This window comes from Dendrobates tinctorius, unplaced genomic scaffold (assembly GCF_039654945.1).
Source record: "Dendrobates tinctorius isolate UK_male_01 unplaced genomic scaffold, ASM3965494v1 ptg000011l, whole genome shotgun sequence".
Lineage (NCBI taxonomy): Eukaryota > Metazoa > Chordata > Amphibia > Anura > Dendrobatidae > Dendrobates > Dendrobates tinctorius.
The window spans coordinates 89,917,163-89,936,280 of NW_027361679.1; the positions used below are offsets into that span (position 1 = coordinate 89,917,163).

The following is a 19,118-nucleotide window of genomic DNA, read 5'->3' on the forward strand; positions in this document are numbered from 1 at the left end:
GTGTGTATGTGTGTGGCTGTGTGTATGTGTGTGGCTGTGTGTGTCTGTGTGTGGCTGTGTGTGGCTGTGTGTATGTGTGAGGCTGTGTGTATGTGTGAGGCTGTGTGTATGTGTGAAGCTGTGCGTGAGCTGTGTGTGATACGTGTGAGCTGTGTGATATGTGTGAGCGTGAGCGGTGTGTGTGAGCTGTTTGATACGTGTGATTGTGAGCTGTGTGATACATGTGAGCGTGAGCTGTGTGTGTGAGCTGTGTGATACGTGTGATACATGTGAGCGTGAGCTGTATGTGCGATGTGTGAGCGTGAGGCTGTGTGTATGTGTGAGGCTGTGTGTATGTGTGAGGCTGTGTGTATGTGTGAGGCTGTGTGTATGTGTGAGGCTATGTGTGGCTGTGTGTATGTGTGTGTGGCTATGTGTATGGCTGTGTATATGTGTGTGTATGCGTGTGGCCGTGTGTATGCGTGAGGCCGTGTGCATGCGTGAGGCCGTGTGCATGCGTGTGGCCGTGTGCATGCGTGAGGCCGTGTGCATGCGTGAGGCCGTGTGCATGCGTGAGGCCGTGTGCATGCGTGAGGCTGTGTGCATGTGTGTGTATGTGTGAGGCTGTGTGTAGCTGTGTGGCTGTGCGTATATGTGTGTGATACGTGTGAGCTTTGTGATACGTGTGAGCGTGAGGGGTGTGTGTGAGCTGTGTGATACGTGTGAGCGTGAGGGGTGTGTGTGAGCTGTGTGATACGTGTGAGCGGTGTGTGTGAGCTGTGTGATACGTGTGAGCGGTGTGTGTGTGAGCGGTGTGTGTGTGAGCTGTGTGTGTGATACGTGAGAGCGTGAGCTGTGTGATACGTGAGAGCGTGAGCTGTGTGATACGTGAGAGCGTGAGCTGTGTGATACGTGAGAGCGTGAGCTGTGTGTGTGATACGTGAGCTGTGTGTGTGAGCTGTGTGATGCGTGTGAGCGTGAGCTGTGCATGTGAGGTGTGTGTGAGCTGTGTGATGTGTGTGTGAGCTGTGTGTGAGCTGTGTGTGAGAGCCGTGTGATACATGCATGTGTGAGAGCTGTGTGATACATGCGTGAGTGAGCTGCATGTGAGTGTGAGCTGTGTATGTGAGCTGTGAGATACGTTTGTGATATACATGTGTGTGAACTGTGTGTGTGAGCTGTGTGAGTGTGAGCTACTTGTGGGTGAGCTGTGATACGTGTGTGTGTGAGCTACTTGTGTGAGCTGTGTGATACGTGTGTGTGAACATGAGTTGTGTGTGAGCTGTTTGTGTGTGAGCGTGAGCTGTTATACATGTGTGTGAGCGTGAACTGTGTGTGTGCTACTTGTGTGATACATGCGTGTGAGCTGTGTGATAAGTGTGATATGTGTGAGCGTGAGCTGTGTGTGAGCTGTGTGTTACGTGTGTGTGAGCTGTGTGATACGTGTGAGCTACTTGTGTGAGCTGTGTGATACATGTGTGTGATACATGTGAGCTGTGTGTGTGATACGTGTGTGTGACACGTGTATGCGTGAGCTGTGTGTGTGAGCTACTTGTGTGATACGTGAGACACGTGTGTGTGTGTGAGAGCTAAAGCAAAAGTTGGCACAACCTGCCAATGTTCTAAGATTTGTGTGAGGACATTCATGGTATGTGGGCTGATTTTTTTTTTTGTGTGCCAGGGCTGCTTTTTGGTCTCAGTCCGGCCCTGCTGGGGGGGGGGGCAAAAACAATGGTCCCTCTCATGGCTATTAAAATCTGCCCTCACTCATCTGCTTTACCGCTCTGGTTGACAAATTACCACGGGAGCCCACGCATTTTTTGACAACGAATTAACCCCTTAAATTAACACTGTGAGAATCATGTGGGAATAGTGGATGAGGGCAGGTATATCTCGCCCAGATACCTTTCCTATGTGGCCTAGTCTGGTCAGTATCTCACCTGCTTGCTAATGAATAATGGGAGGTGGATATAAAAGGATGCCAGGTGGTTGTGTGTGTCTCAGCCTGGGGACACAGAGAGCCTGTCTGTGTGAGAGACACACGTGAGTGAGAGCAGTGCCCACTGCAACTGTGGTTTGGCTGGACGGGAGAAGCCCGCCAGTTGGTAGTTAGGTTGTACCTTGTTTAGTTAGTGCCGGACAGGCAAGGATTTGTTTTATGTTTTATTTCCTTTTGCATTGCTTTCACCGTTAATAAACCTGACCCAGTGTCAGTTATACCCGAATCCCAGCTCTGCGCCTGAGTTTCATGCTGAACGCACGTGACCTTTGACCCCAGCAAAGGCGATCCCGGAGTGTTTTATCACAACACCTACACCTCCCAAATTTTACATATCAGCCCTCATCTAATTACTAGTGAAAGACATACAAAAATACATGAAATGAAATAGTTTAGGCTACTTTCACACTTGCGTTTTTTGCGCTGCACACCGTGCGCAGTAAAAACGCATCATGCGTTTGTGTGCGGTTTTGAGCATGAGTGTTTGGGTGAAAAAAAACGCATTGCGTGCGTATGCGTTTTTTGGGACAAGTCGGACGCACAAAAAATGCAACAGGATGCATTTTGTGCGCCTGAACGCACACTACAAAAAAACGCATGCACATACAAACGCGTTCAAATGCATGTGTATGCGCACCCATGTAAAGCATAGGAAAAAAATGCATGCGTTTTTTGTGCAAAAAATAAGCACAAAAAAACACAAGTGTGAAACCAGCCTTACTGTATGTAAACCATGTGTCATTTCATGTCGGGTTGGGGAATGAGTTTACTAAAGCCGGCATTTGATTTTGCGGCTATTCTGCTATGTAGAACTATATGAAATATAATATATATATATATATATATATATATATATGTGTCTCAATGTATGTGTCTCACCAGTTTGCCTACAGGCCGGGCATTGGTGTGGATGATGCCATTATCCACCTTCTAGATAGGACTCTCTCTCACCTGGAGAAACCTGGGAACACTGTGAGAATAATGTTCTTCGATTTCTCTAGTGCTTTTAACACCATACAGCCAGGTCTACTGAGAGACAAGCTGGGCCTTGTTGGTGTGGACCTCCAACTCTCCTCCTGGATCCTTAACTACCTCACGAACCGACCTCAGTTTGTAAAGGTTCGGGACAGTGTGTCAGACACAGTGATCTGCAATACAGGGGCACCTCAAGGTACAGTTCTTGCCCCTTTTCTCTTCACACTGTACACTGCGGATTTTAAGTGCAACTCATCTAGCTGCTACTTGCAGAAGTATTCTGATGATTCTGCAATAGTAGACCTCATCACAGGAGGAGATGAAAGAGAGTACAGAGATTCTAACCAAGCTTTTGTGGAGTGGTGTCAGAGGAACCACCTTAGGATTAATTCCGGGAAGACCAAGGAATTGGTGGTGGACTTTCGCAAGGGAAAAAATCCACAAGTAGTGGTGAACATTCAGGGAAATGACATTGAGATAGTCGACACCTATAAGTACCTTGGTGTGATCCTCAATAATAAGCTTGACTGGGCCCATCACTTGGATGCAGTGTACAGGAAGGGCCACAGTAGGCTTTATCTGCTTAGAAGGCTGAGAGCCTTCGGAGTTAGAGGGGCACTCCTTGCATCCTTCTTCATCTCTGTTGTGGCATCAGTCATCTTCTTTAGTGTGGCGTGCTGGGGTAGTGGCATATCAACCAGAGACAGGAATAGGCTGGACAAACTGATTAGAAGGGCCAGCTCTGTCCTGGGATGCCCCCTTGATCCAGTTCAGGAAGTAGGCGACAGGAGGATACTGGCCAAGGTGAGCTACATGGTGCAGAATGATTCCCATCCCATGCATGAGACCGTGATAAAGATGTGCAGTACTGTCAGTGACCGGCTACTTCATCCTAAATGTGAGAGGGAGCGCTATCGAAAGTCCTTCCTTCCTGCTGCAGTTAGGCTGTATAACCAGCACTGTCCAAAACGGAGAACGACCCAAACAGTGAACTGATAGATCCAAAGTTGTGACAGTCTGGTTACGGGTTTTTTTTTTCCCGTATATGTACCTACCTACTGTCAATGTAATGCCTTTATGAATCTGTATCTGTACTTGTTCCTGCCTTGCTGCTGTAATGCTCTGAATTTCCCCATGGTGGGACGATTAAAGGATTATCTTATCTATCTTATCTTATATACAGTATATATATGTGTATATCTATTCTTTCTTTATTAAACCTGTCAGTGTGAGTTTACTGTATAGCGCACTGAACTGCCGGCTTTTCTAAAGGACATCGGGTGCGTATTTCTTGCAAGTCACACATCTGGTCCGTGTTTAATAGACTTGCATTGGCGTAATACGGGTGTACGATGCGTAATTGCATGCTGCGATTGGCATGGACCGTAAAATATAAGCGAGAAAAATACGGCTGATGGGAGCTACCCCATAGGGAATCATTGGTCCGTGTACAATGCATTTTTTTTAACGCCTCTCACTCGTCCGTATTCCTCTCTAGTGTGACGCCGGCCTAATAGACTTTCTAACGAGCCTGTCCATAGATTTGAGCCCACTCAGGCAGAGCTCTGTTTCTGTCTGTTGATCAGCATGCTATAGAGCAGCTGTTTGAAGCGATCAGTGGGTTCCACAGTCGTCACTGATCAACTCCACATAAGGGCTCGTGCATACGACCAATTTTGTCATCTGAACGCTATCCGTGGTTGATGGATAGCACCCATACCTATGATATTCTATGGGGCTTTGCAAATGTCAGATTTTTTCCTCGGACCCAGTGGTCCGCAGAAAAAGTCGGAGACAAGTCCGATTTTGATCCCAGTGTCAGATAAAAATCGGCAATACAAGTCTACGGGCCTGTGAAAAATTTGGACTCCACTTGGATGACATCTGAGTGCGATCCAAATTTCACAGACTAACATAATGGAAAAGGTGGAAAAAACATTTTTTTCCCCTCTCCGTGACGTTGAGGAGTCCAGAGCAGAGCAGCAGCCAGCGAGGAGTGGTAAGGATTTCATTTTTTTAAAATGTTTTGAGCATTATATTTGGTCCATCTTATACTGGAGCATTATATGGGGCCCATTATATACTGGAGCATTATATGGGGCCCATCATATACTGTATGGAGCATTATATGGGGCCCGTTCTGTATGGAACAATATATGGGGCCCATCATATACTGTATGGAGCATTATATGGGGACCATTCTGTATGGAGCAGTATATGGGGTCCTTTATGTATGGAACAATACATGGGGCCCATCCTATACAGTATGGAGCAATATATGGGTCTCATTATATATGGAGCAATATATGGGTCTCATTATATATGGAGCATTATATGGGGCCCATCATATACTGTATGGAGCATTATATACTGTTTGGGGCATTATATGGGGCCCATTATTCATGGAGCAATATATGGGGCTCATTATTTTGTATGGAGCACTATGTGGTGCCCATAATACTATATGAAGCAATATGAGGTTCATTATACTGAATTGAGCAATATATGGGGCTCTTTATTCTGTATGGTGCATGTTGCTCATTATATTGTATGGAGCTCATTATTCTGTGTGGAGCACTATGTAGTGGCCATAATACTGTATGGAGCAATATAATGTATGTGGCTCATTATACAGTGTGGAGAATTATGAGGTCCATTATTCTGTACAAAACTATATATGGGGTTTATTATACTGTATGAAGCAATATATGTTGCTCATTATAGTGTACGGAGGATTATATGGGGCTCATTATTCCGTATGGAGCAATATGTTTCCACTATACTGTATGGAGCAATATATGGGGCTCATTATTCCGTATGGAGAAATATATGTGTCCATTATTCTGTAGGGAGCAATATATGGGGCTCATTATTCTGTAGGGAGCAATATATGGGGCTCATTATTCTGCATGGAGCAATATATAGGGCTCATTATTCTGTATGGAGCAGTATATGGGGCTCATTATTCTGTAAGGAGATATATATGGGGCTCAGTATTCCGTATGGAGCACTATGTGGTGGCCATAATACTGTATGGAGCAGTATGTGGGGCCCATAATAATGTAAGTAGGACTGTACTGTCCGGTTTCTGAACTATCATAGAATTTACAATAGATATCACTCATGTAATGTAAGCAGTGAAATATTTGACATTGTACTATACCTATATTTCTTATGCGTACATCATGAATCGTGGTATGTGTTAAAGGGGCCCACTGAGACTCTTTTCACCCGGGGCCCACGAAAACCTGGAGCCAGCCCTGCTCACGTGCAGTTACGATACCTGTGCCAAATCAGCGCTGGCGTCACTGTCCCTTGTAAGAAGCAAGCAAAATGTCATGTGCACCCCAAATTGGTATCAACATAACCTTCAGCTCAAGGTGCAAAACTACAACCCCCCCCCCCCCCCACACACACACAACTCAATCAATGGAAAAATAAAAATAGGTCTCAATATTACAAACTTCTGAATTAAAAGTAATGGCTTTTGGAAGAAGGAAAAAGTGCAAATGTAAAATAAAAATCAGCTGCAGTGGGAAAGGGTTAAATTAGGTTTGAGATGCGCGGTTCCATTAGCCAAACATAAGACATGACTGACGTTTTTACATCTGGCCAGTAAGGGGTTATTCACGCAATGATTTTTTCCGTACATTTTTCAAGGGTTAAAAACAGCAACGTTTCACTGTTCCAGCAAATGAGATTTCTGGAGTCTCATGCGCACTCATCTAAACGCACATATTATAGTTTTTTTCCTGCTTACACTCTGAATTTTGCTGCACATAGCCTTAGGGATCACACCGGTGCATGGCATCGGATGCGAGATACTAGTGACCCCCCGGATCCAGAGCTGCTGCGAGCATGATCCCAGTGTCAGTGGATCCTCTCGCATAGAGAATCGCAGCACAGGTGCAGAGGAGACGGAGAAAGTACCGAAATTCCTCCGTCTCCTCTGCTGCCAGTGTATATTGGGACTGCACTGGGATAGCATCCGAGTGCAGCCCGGTGTTCCACATGCACCCATATACTTGTATGGGAGAACTGACTCGGCACAGGAAAATAATCGCAGATTTGCCCCATAGTATAACTCCGGGCTGATGTGTTAGACTAGGTTCACATTTGCGGTTGAGTACGCAGTGTATCATTGCAACTGCATGCGTTCGCGGACGATTGCCAAGTGCTATTTTCCTGGTGAATTTTTGAAAGTACACAAGCCACCAGTGATGTGTCGTTCGCAAACGATCCGACACAAAGAGCCAGCTCCCTGCTGTGAACGATGGGAGCTGGCACCCCAGTGAGAGCCACTAAAATCCCTGAATGGCTCTCACTTGCGCATAAAATCCTGGTATTTGACAGATGTAACTCCGCCCACTCAGCAATTTAATTGGTACCTAGAAAGTAGGCGGGGATTATGCGGTAGGTGGGCGGGGTTTCAGACACCTGAGCACGCACGCAATAGGGATCTATTTAGGAAAAGCGACTCTTTTTGATGAGCGGAGCTGTGAGAGCCGGATCACCAAAAAGAGCCGGATTGCCCATCACTACAAGCCATGCCCAATGGGTGTGGCTTATATAAATTCTTGTGCATGCAAACACAAAGCGTACATGTGCTTGCGTAAGCATGCGTTCCCATAAACTAATGCGTTGTTTAGACGCATTTCTTCCACAAGCGTCCACATGTTTGGAGGCGGCAATTTGCTGCCTCCAAAATTGCAACACGTTGTATTGGCCGCGCCCCGGAACGACGCATGCGTAAGAAAATACGGTCAAACGCATGTACCTGCATCCACAACGTTAAAGCTAGGAAAACACGACGCATGCGGCATAAACGCTGCAGACACAACCGCAAATGTGAGCCCAGCCTTATCGCGTAGCACTCGCCCGTGTGTCTCCGGCCTTAGGGTGTGCACGCACAGCGTCTGACAACGCCCCACCCGCCAAGAATTCCCCTCACCGCGGTTCGGACCCTCCAGCGGCAGCTCCCCCGAAGAACTAACGGGTCTCTTCTATTAACCCCGCCATGGCTCGCACCCTGAAGGCACAGCAATATGGTTTTGACGCCGCTGTGCATTTGTTATAGTCACTCTATAGGGCGCTTTTCTAGCCGGAACTCTCCTGCTAAAGCCGCCAGGGTGCACAGAACCTAATTAAGCACCATTTTGTGGCCACCGACGTGCACAGAAGCCATTACGCGCAGCTGAGGCGACAGGCGCCATGACGGCAGGGCTGGGAGGGGGGCTAGGACCGCGGCGGCCGCCATTACCAGCACCAGCTCCGGGCACATCCGCATCTGAGCGGATAATGTGTGTGAGCGGATAATAACAACCAGCCTACGTTTACTGCAAGAGTGGGCGGCGACACGCTCCGTTTTCAACCAATCGGACTGCAAAGCTTGGCGGCTGTCCACCAATCAGCGGCGCAGGAGGGCGGGGATAGCACAGATGCGGCCTGTGTAGAGATGGTGGACGGCGGAAGTGCTGGACCTGGAACGGGAGCTCGGGGAATCGGCTGTAGTGGACGAAGCGGAAGCTCGAGCGGCCCGAGAACGGACGGATGCTCCCCGCGGACGTCCCGTCGCCACAGTGGTAGGTGTCCTGGCCCCCTGAGCCGGGGCTGTCCTGCTGCGCCGCCGTAGGGACAGAGACAATGGTTTGCTGTAGAGGTCGCCAGTAATCGCTTGCATGTAGGTGTCGCGTCTCTGCAGCGATCGCGACTGTTCTCTGTTGTCAGGCAGAGGCTGGGCTTAGGGCATCGGTGCATTACTGTCGCCAGCTGCCGGGGCCTGGCAGGGAGGAGGACGTGAGGTGCTGCTCATCCCCATCCATGGGGGGAGGGGCGGCGGCACTGGCCCTTTAATGACAGCTGGCCTAGGATGACAATGGACCCCCGATGTCATTATTCAGGGGGCTTCTCATCCTGGGGACCGGCCTGCTCCAGGACCCGCCGCCTCACATTTCTGACCATTCTTCCCAAAAATCTCCCGTAATCTCCTTTGTAGCAGCCATTAATGATTAAGGGCCGGCTTTGGGGTTGTTCTTTGACTTAAATGCTTGTATTTGGGGCTAAAAATATTTGTGTTATTGGATATAATCCATATTTTTCGCCTTTCCGGGCTTTGTTTCCCCGTCACATTTCACTTTCAATGTTCCCGTCAGATCACGCTCACTGACAGGTCCCCAGTTAGCCCGTTCTGCGGCCAGCATTAGACCGTGTAGTACAGCGGCCGGAGAAGGTGCAACGTTGAGAAAACCCAACTACCACAATGATTGTTAGCTAAAACTATAGGCAATTACGTAAGAAAACCATTCGGCCAGCCCCTGTAATCAGAATGTCTTTTGTGCGGGCCGGGTTGTGTATATCATATACGTGTGGACCCTATGATGAAACACTGGTCGCTACCTAACCACAAAGCTTCACACCCTAGGTACACCATCTCTAGTGCTTGCATCGTGCCCTAGATCAAGGGTGCACAACCAGTTTTTGGCCCCAGGGCCACATTGCCATACTGAGCCAATCCCAAAGGATGCAATAAAATACAATTGATATCTCCTTCTGTGACATGGCCTGTAAAAAGTATATACCATAAATGTCTGATGGGTACAAATTCTGCTTACAGGATATAGAAATAGATTCTGCTCCAAAATCCACATCCTTTACTCTTTGCATATAGCGGCATGTAAAAGTTTGGGCACCCATGATCAAAATTACTCAACACGATGTCCAGAACTTGGACAGCTCCTTCTCATGCCCCTCGCTTGGCCCCAATAAAAAAGCTTCTACTCCCCTCTTGTGTCGGAGCTGTTCCAGCGGAGTCGGCACTCGCGGTCCTGTGTGACACGTGAGCCAGGCGCCCAGTCTGCGCTGCTGTCACTGTCCCCACCTTCTGTTAAACTGAACATGAAGAGGAATTCCGGCCTGCAGCTGATCTGACTTCCTCTTCCTTTTCAACTTGTCCGAAGGTGAGGATAGTGGCGCCAGCACTGATTGGGCGCCTGGCTCACGTGTCACAACAACCGCACAGGAGACCCAGGACTGCGAGTGCCGACACTGCTGGAAAGTCTCCGGCACAGGAGGGGAGCATAAGCTTTTTAAAAAAAACTTTTTTGGGGCCAAACATTTAGATCCACCAAGTTGAAGATTAAATGATCTCTAAAAGGGCTAAAGTTAACGTTGACACACATCCTTTGTATTTTAGGCAAAACAATTGAATCTTTTACAAAAAAATACAGAAAGGAAAATAGATCAATGCAAAACTTGGGCACCCTTGGAGATGTGTGTGCTCAGATCACTTTTACCAAGGTTTCAGACCGTAATTAGCCTGTTAGGGTTATGACTTAATCACTATCGTCGTTGGCAAATTCCAGGTGATGCAGATTTCTCAGCTTTATAAAAAGCTAGCACCTTTTAACCTTGTGCCAAAAAACAGCAGTCATGGGTTCTTCTAAGCAGCTGCTTAGCACTCCGAAAATGGTGGAGGCCCACTAAGAAGAAGACTATAAGAAGATGGCAGTGTTTCTAAGTTGCCCTTTTCTCGGTTTGAAATGTAATTAAGAATGTCAGTTATCAGGAATGGTGGAGGTCAAGATAAGGTCTGGAAGACCAAGCAAAATTTCAGATAGAGGTGCTTGTAGGATTGCTAGATAGGCAAATTGGAACCCCTGCTTGATTGCAAAAAACCTTCAGAAAGATTTAGCAGAGTCTGGATTTGTGCTACATTGACAAAAGTCATCAGAAGTAAACATCTCCTGCATCCTCACTATAAAATTCAACGTCATAAGTATGCCAAAAAAAAAAATGAACAAGACTGATGCATTTTAGAAACACCTCCTCTGGGGTGATGAGGTTAAAAAAGAACTCTTTGGCCACAATAATCAAATGTATGTGGGGAGAAAAAAAGGCACAGAATTTCAGGAAAAGACAATCTCGACAACTATTAAGTATAGGGGTCGATCAACCATGTTTTGGGATTGTGTTGCAGCCATTTGCACGGGTTACATTTCACGGGTAGAGGGAAGAATGGATTCAATGAAAACTGAAGTTGAAAAGAGGATGGTTTCTACAAATGGATAGTGATCCTAAACACGTCAAACTCCTCAATAGCTTACCTCAAAAGGCGCAAGCAGAAGGTTTAACAATGGCCCTCTGTTATGAACTGGTCACCGAGGAGGATGGCAGGAATAGGCTAGGCCAGTGGTCCCCATCCTTTTTTGCACCAGGGACCGGCTTCAAGCAAGACCATTCTTCCATGGCCCGGCAGGGCGGGGATGGAGGTGTGACAGGGGCGGGGCTTTGGTCATAAGGGGCGGGGCTATGGACTTGGTTGTAGTTTAGCAGTGCATACTTATTTAATTATAACATTTATAATCTGACTCAAAGCACCATAGGTTTTGAATGAGTGGGAGCACCTGGCTTGTTTCTCTGTTCCAGTGGGAGCACTGGGCTACTTTTAGTGATGACCGTCACTGCTAATGATGATTGGAACCTACAAGGAAATGGAGCATTGAGCACTTATGAAAGATTGTACTGGAGTACTGTACATGCTGATTATTTTCTAATCATCAGAAAATGTATGTGTGGTTCCCCCCGTCCTGTCAGGCTCTGTGTGGCTCCCCCTGTTGTATGCATGGCTCCCCTGTCCCATCCCTGTTTACATGGCTCTGCTCCCATCCTCCCATCCTGTATACATGGCTCTGCTCCCATCCTCCCATCCTTGCATACATGGCTCCGCTCCCACCCTCCCATCCTGTATACATGGCTCTGCTCCCACTCTCCCTCCCTTGTATATATGGCTCTGCTCCCACCCTCCCATCCTGTATACATGTCTCTGCTCCCACTCTTCCATCCTGTATACATGGCTCTGCTCCCACTCTTCCATCCTGTATACATGGCTCTGCTCCCACTCTCCCTCCCTAGTATATATGGCTCTGCTCCCACTCTTCCATCCTGTATACATGGCTCTGCTCCCACTCTTCCATCCTGTATACATGGCTCCGCTCCCACTCTCCCTCCCCTGTATATATGGCTCCGCTCCCACTCTCCCTCCCCTGTATATATGGCCCCGCTCCCACTCTCCCTCCCCTGTATATATGGCTCCGCTCCCACTCTCCCTCCCCTGTATATATGGCTCCGCTCCCACTCTCCCTCCCCTGTATATATGGCTCCGCTCCCACTCTCCCTCCCCTGTATATATGGCTCCGCTCCCACTCTCTCTCCCCTGTATATATGGCTCCGCTCCCACTCTCCCTCCCCTGTATATATGGCTCCGCTCCCACTCTCCCTCCCCTGTATATATGGCTCCGCTCCCACTCTCCCTCCCCTGTATATATGGCTCCGCTCCCACTCTCCCTCCCCTGTATATATGGCTCCGCTCCCACTCTCCCTCCCCTGTATATATGGCTCCGCTCCCACTCTCCCTCCCCTGTATATATGGCTCCGCTCCCACTCTCCCTCCCCTGTATATATGGCTCCGCTCCCACTCTCCCTCCCCTGTATATATGGCTCTGCTCCCACTCTCCCTCCCTTATATATATGTCTCCACTCTCCCTCCCCTGTATATATGGCTCTGCTCCCACTCTCCCTCCCCTGTATATATGGCTCCGCTCCCACCCTCCCTCCCCTGTATATATGGCTCCCCCATCATACTTACCCTCACATCGCTGACCTTCCTTCCCGTCGCTGAACTTCCCTCCCTGCATCTCGCGGAGCTTCAGCTCCTGTGCAGAGCGGTCACGTGCTACCGCTCATTAAGGTCTATGAATATGGATGCCACGCCTATGGGAGATGAGTGGCGTCCATATTCATGACCTTAAATGAGCGGTACACTTGACCGCTCAGCGCTGGATGAAGCCGCCGTGCCGACAGGGACCGGTGAGTATCAGCTTCTGCACCGCCGCCGGCTCCCCTTGTGTCCGCGGACCGGCAAGGGCACTGCAAAGGCCCGGTGCTGGGCCGCGGACCGGTGGTTGGGGACCCCTGGGCTAGGCCACCAGGAAACCAGAAAGGTTGGTAGCTTAGCAGATTGCAGACCCTTAATCTTAACACAACTAGCAGTAGTCGTGGGACGTACCTACGATGCCCTAGACGCCTCGGCACAGCCGGACAGCTAACTAAGCCTAAAGCAAGATAGGTGAATTCTAAACTGCCCCGGAGTAGACCCCCAAAGGAATAGATAGCCCCCAAACATATATTGTCGGTGAGACAAGATGAGATACAATCGCAGGCAGAAAATAGACTGAGCAAATGATGGGGCCTGAACTGACTAGATAGGATAGGAAAGGAAAGACACTGTCTGCAATCACGCAAAAACCCTAAAAAATCCAACACGTCTGATGTACAAAAAAACACTGAGGTCTCACAACCACGCCCCCACTATATCAGCATTCTGGTATGAACTGGCAGCAAAGCAAAAGAGAGTAATATAACATGGGACTGAACAAATTGACACAAGCTGTAACACATGGAGCGGGGTCCAGCACAGCCCCCAGCAGGGAGCACGCTGAACCCTCACAACAATCAGAAAGAGGCAAAACCAGATCAGATGCTGGATTAGAAATTGAACAACTTAACTGAAAAATGCAGGATCAGGCAGGAGACATCAGACCTCAGAATGCACAGGAAGAAAACTAATCACCAGCAGGGAACAGGAGGAAGCCTGCTCACGTAAATACTCCAATCAGTGACCCCTGGTCTCCAATCCTCGTCGTCAGGTGGCAGACTTTGGCCAGCTCCACTACCCACAGTGACCACTAGAGGGAGCCCCGACCCAGAAGTCAAATCGAGATAGTTCACAACAGTCCTCTGATCTGAACATCATTGAAATTTTGTGGCTAGACCTTAAAATAGCAGAGAATACAAGATGACCCAGGAATCTCACAGAACTGGAAAACATTTCCAAGTAAGATTGGATTAAAATCCCTCAAACAAGAATTGAAAGACTCTTCGCTGGCTACAAAAAGTGTTTTGCAAGTTGTGATACTTGCAACTTTTTTAGGCACCCAGCATGGTTAGTACCTAGTAGTGCCTCCTTTTGCAAAAAAAAAAAAAAATTTTTGCCTAATGTGCAAAGGAAATGTCTTTAATTTTAGCCCTTTTAGAGATCATATTCATCTTCAACTTAAGGACAACCCCTTCTTGAGCAAAGTGTTTGGCCCCCATAAAATAATAAAGCCTATACTCTCCTGTGCCGGCTTCATTCCCACAGTGTCAGCAGTCTCACTCCCTTGGGCTCTCGTTCAGTGTTTGGGTGCTGGCGTCGCTGTCCTTGCCTTCAGGCAAATCGATTGTAAAGAGAGAGTCCGGGATGCCGCTGATCCCCTTGGGGGCATGAAGAGATTTTCTGGGGTGCAGATCGCTCTGTCTTCCTCCCCTGTATGCTGCTCCTGTTCCTGCTGGAGGGACTGCACCATTCCCTGGCCAACAGTAAATCATGGTAGGCTAGGGTCCTCCCATAGCTCCTCAACTTCGTATCCTCTCCCGCTGTCTCTGGAGTGCTACGTGTACAGAAAGTGATGCGAGACACCAGTCCTGGAGTGTGATGTTATTTCCAGGGTGGAACACATTGTGTTCTTCGGCAGGAAATTTGAAATTTAGACCGCCTATGCTGCATCTAAGCACTGTATCACAACTGGACGTGTGCAGGTGAAGTGTCATCCTATTAGATGGGAGCGCGCTGAGTCAGTCTCTGGACTATAACTGACCCTGAATGGCGACACCTTAAGGTGGACTCGGGTTCTAATATTCAGAGTGTCTTTCTTTAGAGCTGCAACTTCAGAGTCTGGCATCAACCCAGACCCAGTGAGTATTGCTGGTATGGGTGGGTCCAATCTCATGTTATCTCCCCTTTCTTTTAGGGGGACAAGGATCCTCTACCAAAGGTTATAGATAAGGCAACAAATTGCAAATGTACTATTTGTAATAAAAATTCTCCCATCTTCCCATGAAAGCCTTTATGCCAGTGGTGCAGGGAAAAGATTGTTAGAGGAGCAGCCCTCTTATGGAAGTAGTAAGAGGAATGGTGCATCATGAGATTCAGTCTTCCCTAGCTTCCTTCTCTCAATCCTTTACTATGGCGCTATCGTGGAAAGTACAATCCAAGGTATAGTTAAGATTATGAATCGGAGGTATCAGTTCCCGAGGAATGGCTGGAAGTAGTGAAATTACCCAGAGTCGCAGTTTAGACCAGGATAAGTTTTATTTTTCATCAGAAGACATGGAGGAGCTCTTATCGGCAGTAAGGGATTCAGTTGTCATAGAAGAGGGAAAAAAAAAACGACTCGAACAATTCAAGATGAAATGTTAGGTGCTTTGATCTAAAAAAGGAAGATGGTGTTTCCTATTCGTGATAATGTAGAGAGTTTAATTCTGGATGAGTAGGAGGTCCTAGAGAAATGTCTAAGCATCCCGGAAGAACTAAGGACTAGGTTCCATTAGATGAGGACAAAGCCAAATGCCGGTAGGAGATTCCTAAAGTAGGTATCTAGGTGGCTTAGATGTCAAAGTAAACTACTTTGTCGTTTGAAGACTCTTCTTAACTCAAGGACCCGCTGGATTGGAAAATGGACAGCCTGTTGAGGAAGTCTTGAAAGACATCTGTGATTTCACTGAAAATCAATGTAGTTTCCACCTGAACAACAAGGGCCATGTTAAGTTGGTTACATCACTGGAAGATCATATTGGAGGTGGCACCGCTGGCCCTAGAAAAGACCTGCTGGCCTCATTGCCTCTCCTTCAGAAGCTGATGCTTCGGCAGAATCGGACAGGATAGCGGCAAGATCTTCAGTCTTATCAAATAGCACAAAGAGAGATGACTGGTTGAAGATGTGGAGCTGGGATATTATGTCTAAATCTAAACTTTATGCGTTTCAGGAGAGAGTATGTTGGTCCAGCTCTAGATGAACTGTTAGAAAAAGCAGCTAAAAAGTCGCTTCCTGAACCAAAAATCTTCAAGTGAAGGTTGTTTTGTCCATCAACGGCTCAATCCTCGCAGTGAAGAGGGAAATGTAAATCGGGTCTCTGGAGTTACCCCAAAAGGAGGAAGGGGAAATAATATATTTCATAATCAATGTCAAAGACTATGACGCCAAGCAAGTAGGAGGCAAATTTCAAATTTTCTTTCACAGTGGCAGAAGATATCTGGAGTTCTGGAATATGACATTGGGGACAAAAATTGAGTTCTCTTCCTACACCCCGCAAAGGCTGGTATTAACATCCCTGTCATCTCTAAGGTTATAGACGATCCTAATCTCAAGGCTCCAAAGCCTGCTGGCATCAGGAGTGATTTCCTCAGTTAAAAATCTGGAACATGCAAGGGGGTGTGTGTGTGTGTGTGATACAAAATCCTGATCAAATCTTTCAACTAGAGAGCACTGCCGCTGATCTGAAACAGAATATCTTAGTTAACCTAAATACTCTACCATCAATACCAGAAATCGACTGCCAAGGCTCAGCAAAGATACACCACCAGACAGTATGCTAGAAGATGCCAATAGAGCACTTGCATCAATACCTATCACCACCATAACTCAAATTAATAAACTGATGTAGGCTACTGCCTCAGCAATCATGGAAATGCTTGGCTATACAATTAGCAAGAACAACAGAAGTATGTGCCCCCCATGGAAAAGAAGACTGGAGACAAAGATTAAGGTGACACGAAGGGAAGTCAGCCAACTAACAGAAATACTGAAAGATGTAAAGATCAAGAATAAAGACCAAGCTGGACAAGTACAAAGGCCGGACCCCAAACTGAAGCCCTAGTGACTCATAAACAAAGGCTCACAACAATCGCTGCAAGACTAGGGAGATAACTAGAGAAGCTGAGGCCAAGAAGATAAATGCCCTGTTCTCCAAAGAACCGTCCAAGGTGTACTCCCAACTACAGAGTAACAGCACAAAGGCAGCAACTCCACCAATAGCAGAGACTGAACAATACTGGAGGGACATATGGGAGATGGGAAAAAACATACAACATCAGTGCAATGTGGCTGCATGGTCTGAGAATGAAACACTGCAACCCCCTAGAGCAAGAACCAGTTACTATTACGGAAGCAGACATCCAACAGTGGGTCAAGAACATAAAGAGCTGGACAGCACCTGCCCCAGACATAATCCACACCTACTGGCTAAAGAAATTCACAGCGGTACAAGAACGCTTGGCAAAGCAGATGAACCAACTGCTAGAAGCAGGCCACCACCCAGCTTGGCTAACACAAGGAAGAACAGTGCTGATCATTAAGGATCCTTATAAAGGAACATTTCCATCCAACTACCACCCAATAACCTGCCTTACAGCAACATGGAAACTGTCAGGCATCATAGCCTCCAAGCTACAGAAACATATGAACAAGTACACAAATCCAGCTCAAAAAGGCATTGGGACCAACACCAGAGGCTGTAAGCACCAGCTCCTAGTAGAGCAGTCGCTCAAGATCCAGACAGACCAATCTCAGCAAAGCCTATGACTCACTGGAACAAACATGGATCTGTGAATGCTTGGCTCTCTACAATTTCAACAGGAAATTAAGACCCTTCCTCAGAAACTCAATGGGGCTATGGGGAACAAAATTGGATGTTAACTCAAGACAGCTAGCACAAGTGACCATCAAATGTGGCATGTACCAAGGTGATGCACTGTCCCCATTGCTGTTCTGCATAGGCTTGGACCCCCTCAGCCAGATTATTAGAGTCTGGCTATGGATGCAAGTTAAGAGTGGAAGCACCATCAGCCACCTCCTCTACATGGATGACATCAAGCTGTATGCGAAAAACTAATGAGACATCAATTCTCTGATCCACCTTACAAGGATCTTCAGCAAAGACATCGGGATGTCCTTCGGACTGGAGAAGTGCGGCTGGTTGGTAATAAAGAGAGGCAAGGTAGTCAAGACTGATGGAATGGAATTACCAGCGAGGTACATAGCCGATGTACAGACATGCTACAAGTACCTCGGCATCCCACAGGGATACAGTAACCATGATGCGGAGGCAAGGAAAGCAGCAATATCCATATACCGTCAAAGGGTAAGACAGGTCCTGAAGAGCCAACTCAATGGGAAGAATAAAATCTGTGCCATCAATACATATGCCTTGCCAGATATCAGATACCCTGCTGGCATAGTGTACTGGCCAAAAGAAGAGATGGAAGCTGCAGATGTGAAGGCACGAAAGCTCCTCACAATGCATGGAGGTCTCCACTGTTATGAATGGGTCACCGAGGAGAAAAAAACAAAACAAGCTAAGTCACATAAAACCAGAGAGGTTGGTAACTATGCAGATTGCAGATCCCTGATCCTAACCACACAACTAGCAGCAGCCGTGGAGCGTACCTATGATGGTCCTAGACGCTTCGTCACAGCTGGAGGACTAAATAAGCCTGAAGCAAGAAAAGGGAAAACTAACTGCCCCAGGGCAGACCCCAAAGGAAAGACAGCCCCCACACATGTATTGACGGTGAAATAAGAAGAAAGCACAAACACAGGCAGGAAAATAGGCTGAGCAAACGATGGGGCCCAAACTAACTAGAAAGGATAGGAAAGGAAAGACACTGTCTGCAATCTGCAAAAAACCCTACAAAAATAAAGTCCAACACTTCTGATAGCAAAATTATCTCTGAAGTCACTAAACTTCTCCCACTATATCAGCACTCTGAAAAATTCTGAGACAGAGCAAAAAGAGGCCAATCTAATAAGGGACAAAAAGCAAATTGATAAATAAGAGTGGAAATTTAGCGCAGACCCAGCCGGGGCTGGCTGACCACACAAAAAACTGAATAGACCAACAAAATCAAGTGTGAACATTAGCAGAAAAACTTGGCTTTAGATGACTAGAACAGAGCTGAAAACCAAGACCTGACAAGCCAGAAGGAATCACCAGCACCAGACTAGGGCATCGGCTGTCTTAAATCCAGTCTGAGATTCCTGAGGTCCAATCGTCATCCTCATTATCAGGTGGCAGATTTCTACTGATTAAATCAGCCTCACTACCTCCAGTTACCACCAGAGGGAGCCTGGAAGGAGAACTCACAACTGGTGGACTGAAAAATGAACTCACAACACTCCACCCTAAGTCTAGCACCCAAAGATTGTATACCAACAGAAAGGAGGATGGTCTCGGCTTGATAAGCATCCAAGTCACCATCACGGATGAAACAAGGAGTATCCAGGAATACATC

General features: G+C 47.2%; 1 protein-coding gene across 2 annotated transcripts in view; it reads left to right on the plus strand.

Moving 5' to 3' along the window:
• The first annotated feature begins 8,369 nt into the window (after positions 1 to 8,369).
• KDM4B (lysine demethylase 4B) overlaps positions 8,370 to 19,118 on the plus strand; it is an 88,285-nt gene continuing 77,536 nt past the window's right edge. Inside the window, exon 1 of one of the 2 annotated variants that reach the window (XM_073544632.1) lies at positions 8,370 to 8,535. The gene's annotated coding sequence lies outside the window, so the exon portion shown is untranslated. The remainder of the gene's footprint in view (positions 8,536 to 19,118) is intronic. The other variant, XM_073544622.1, reaches the window with a different exon arrangement.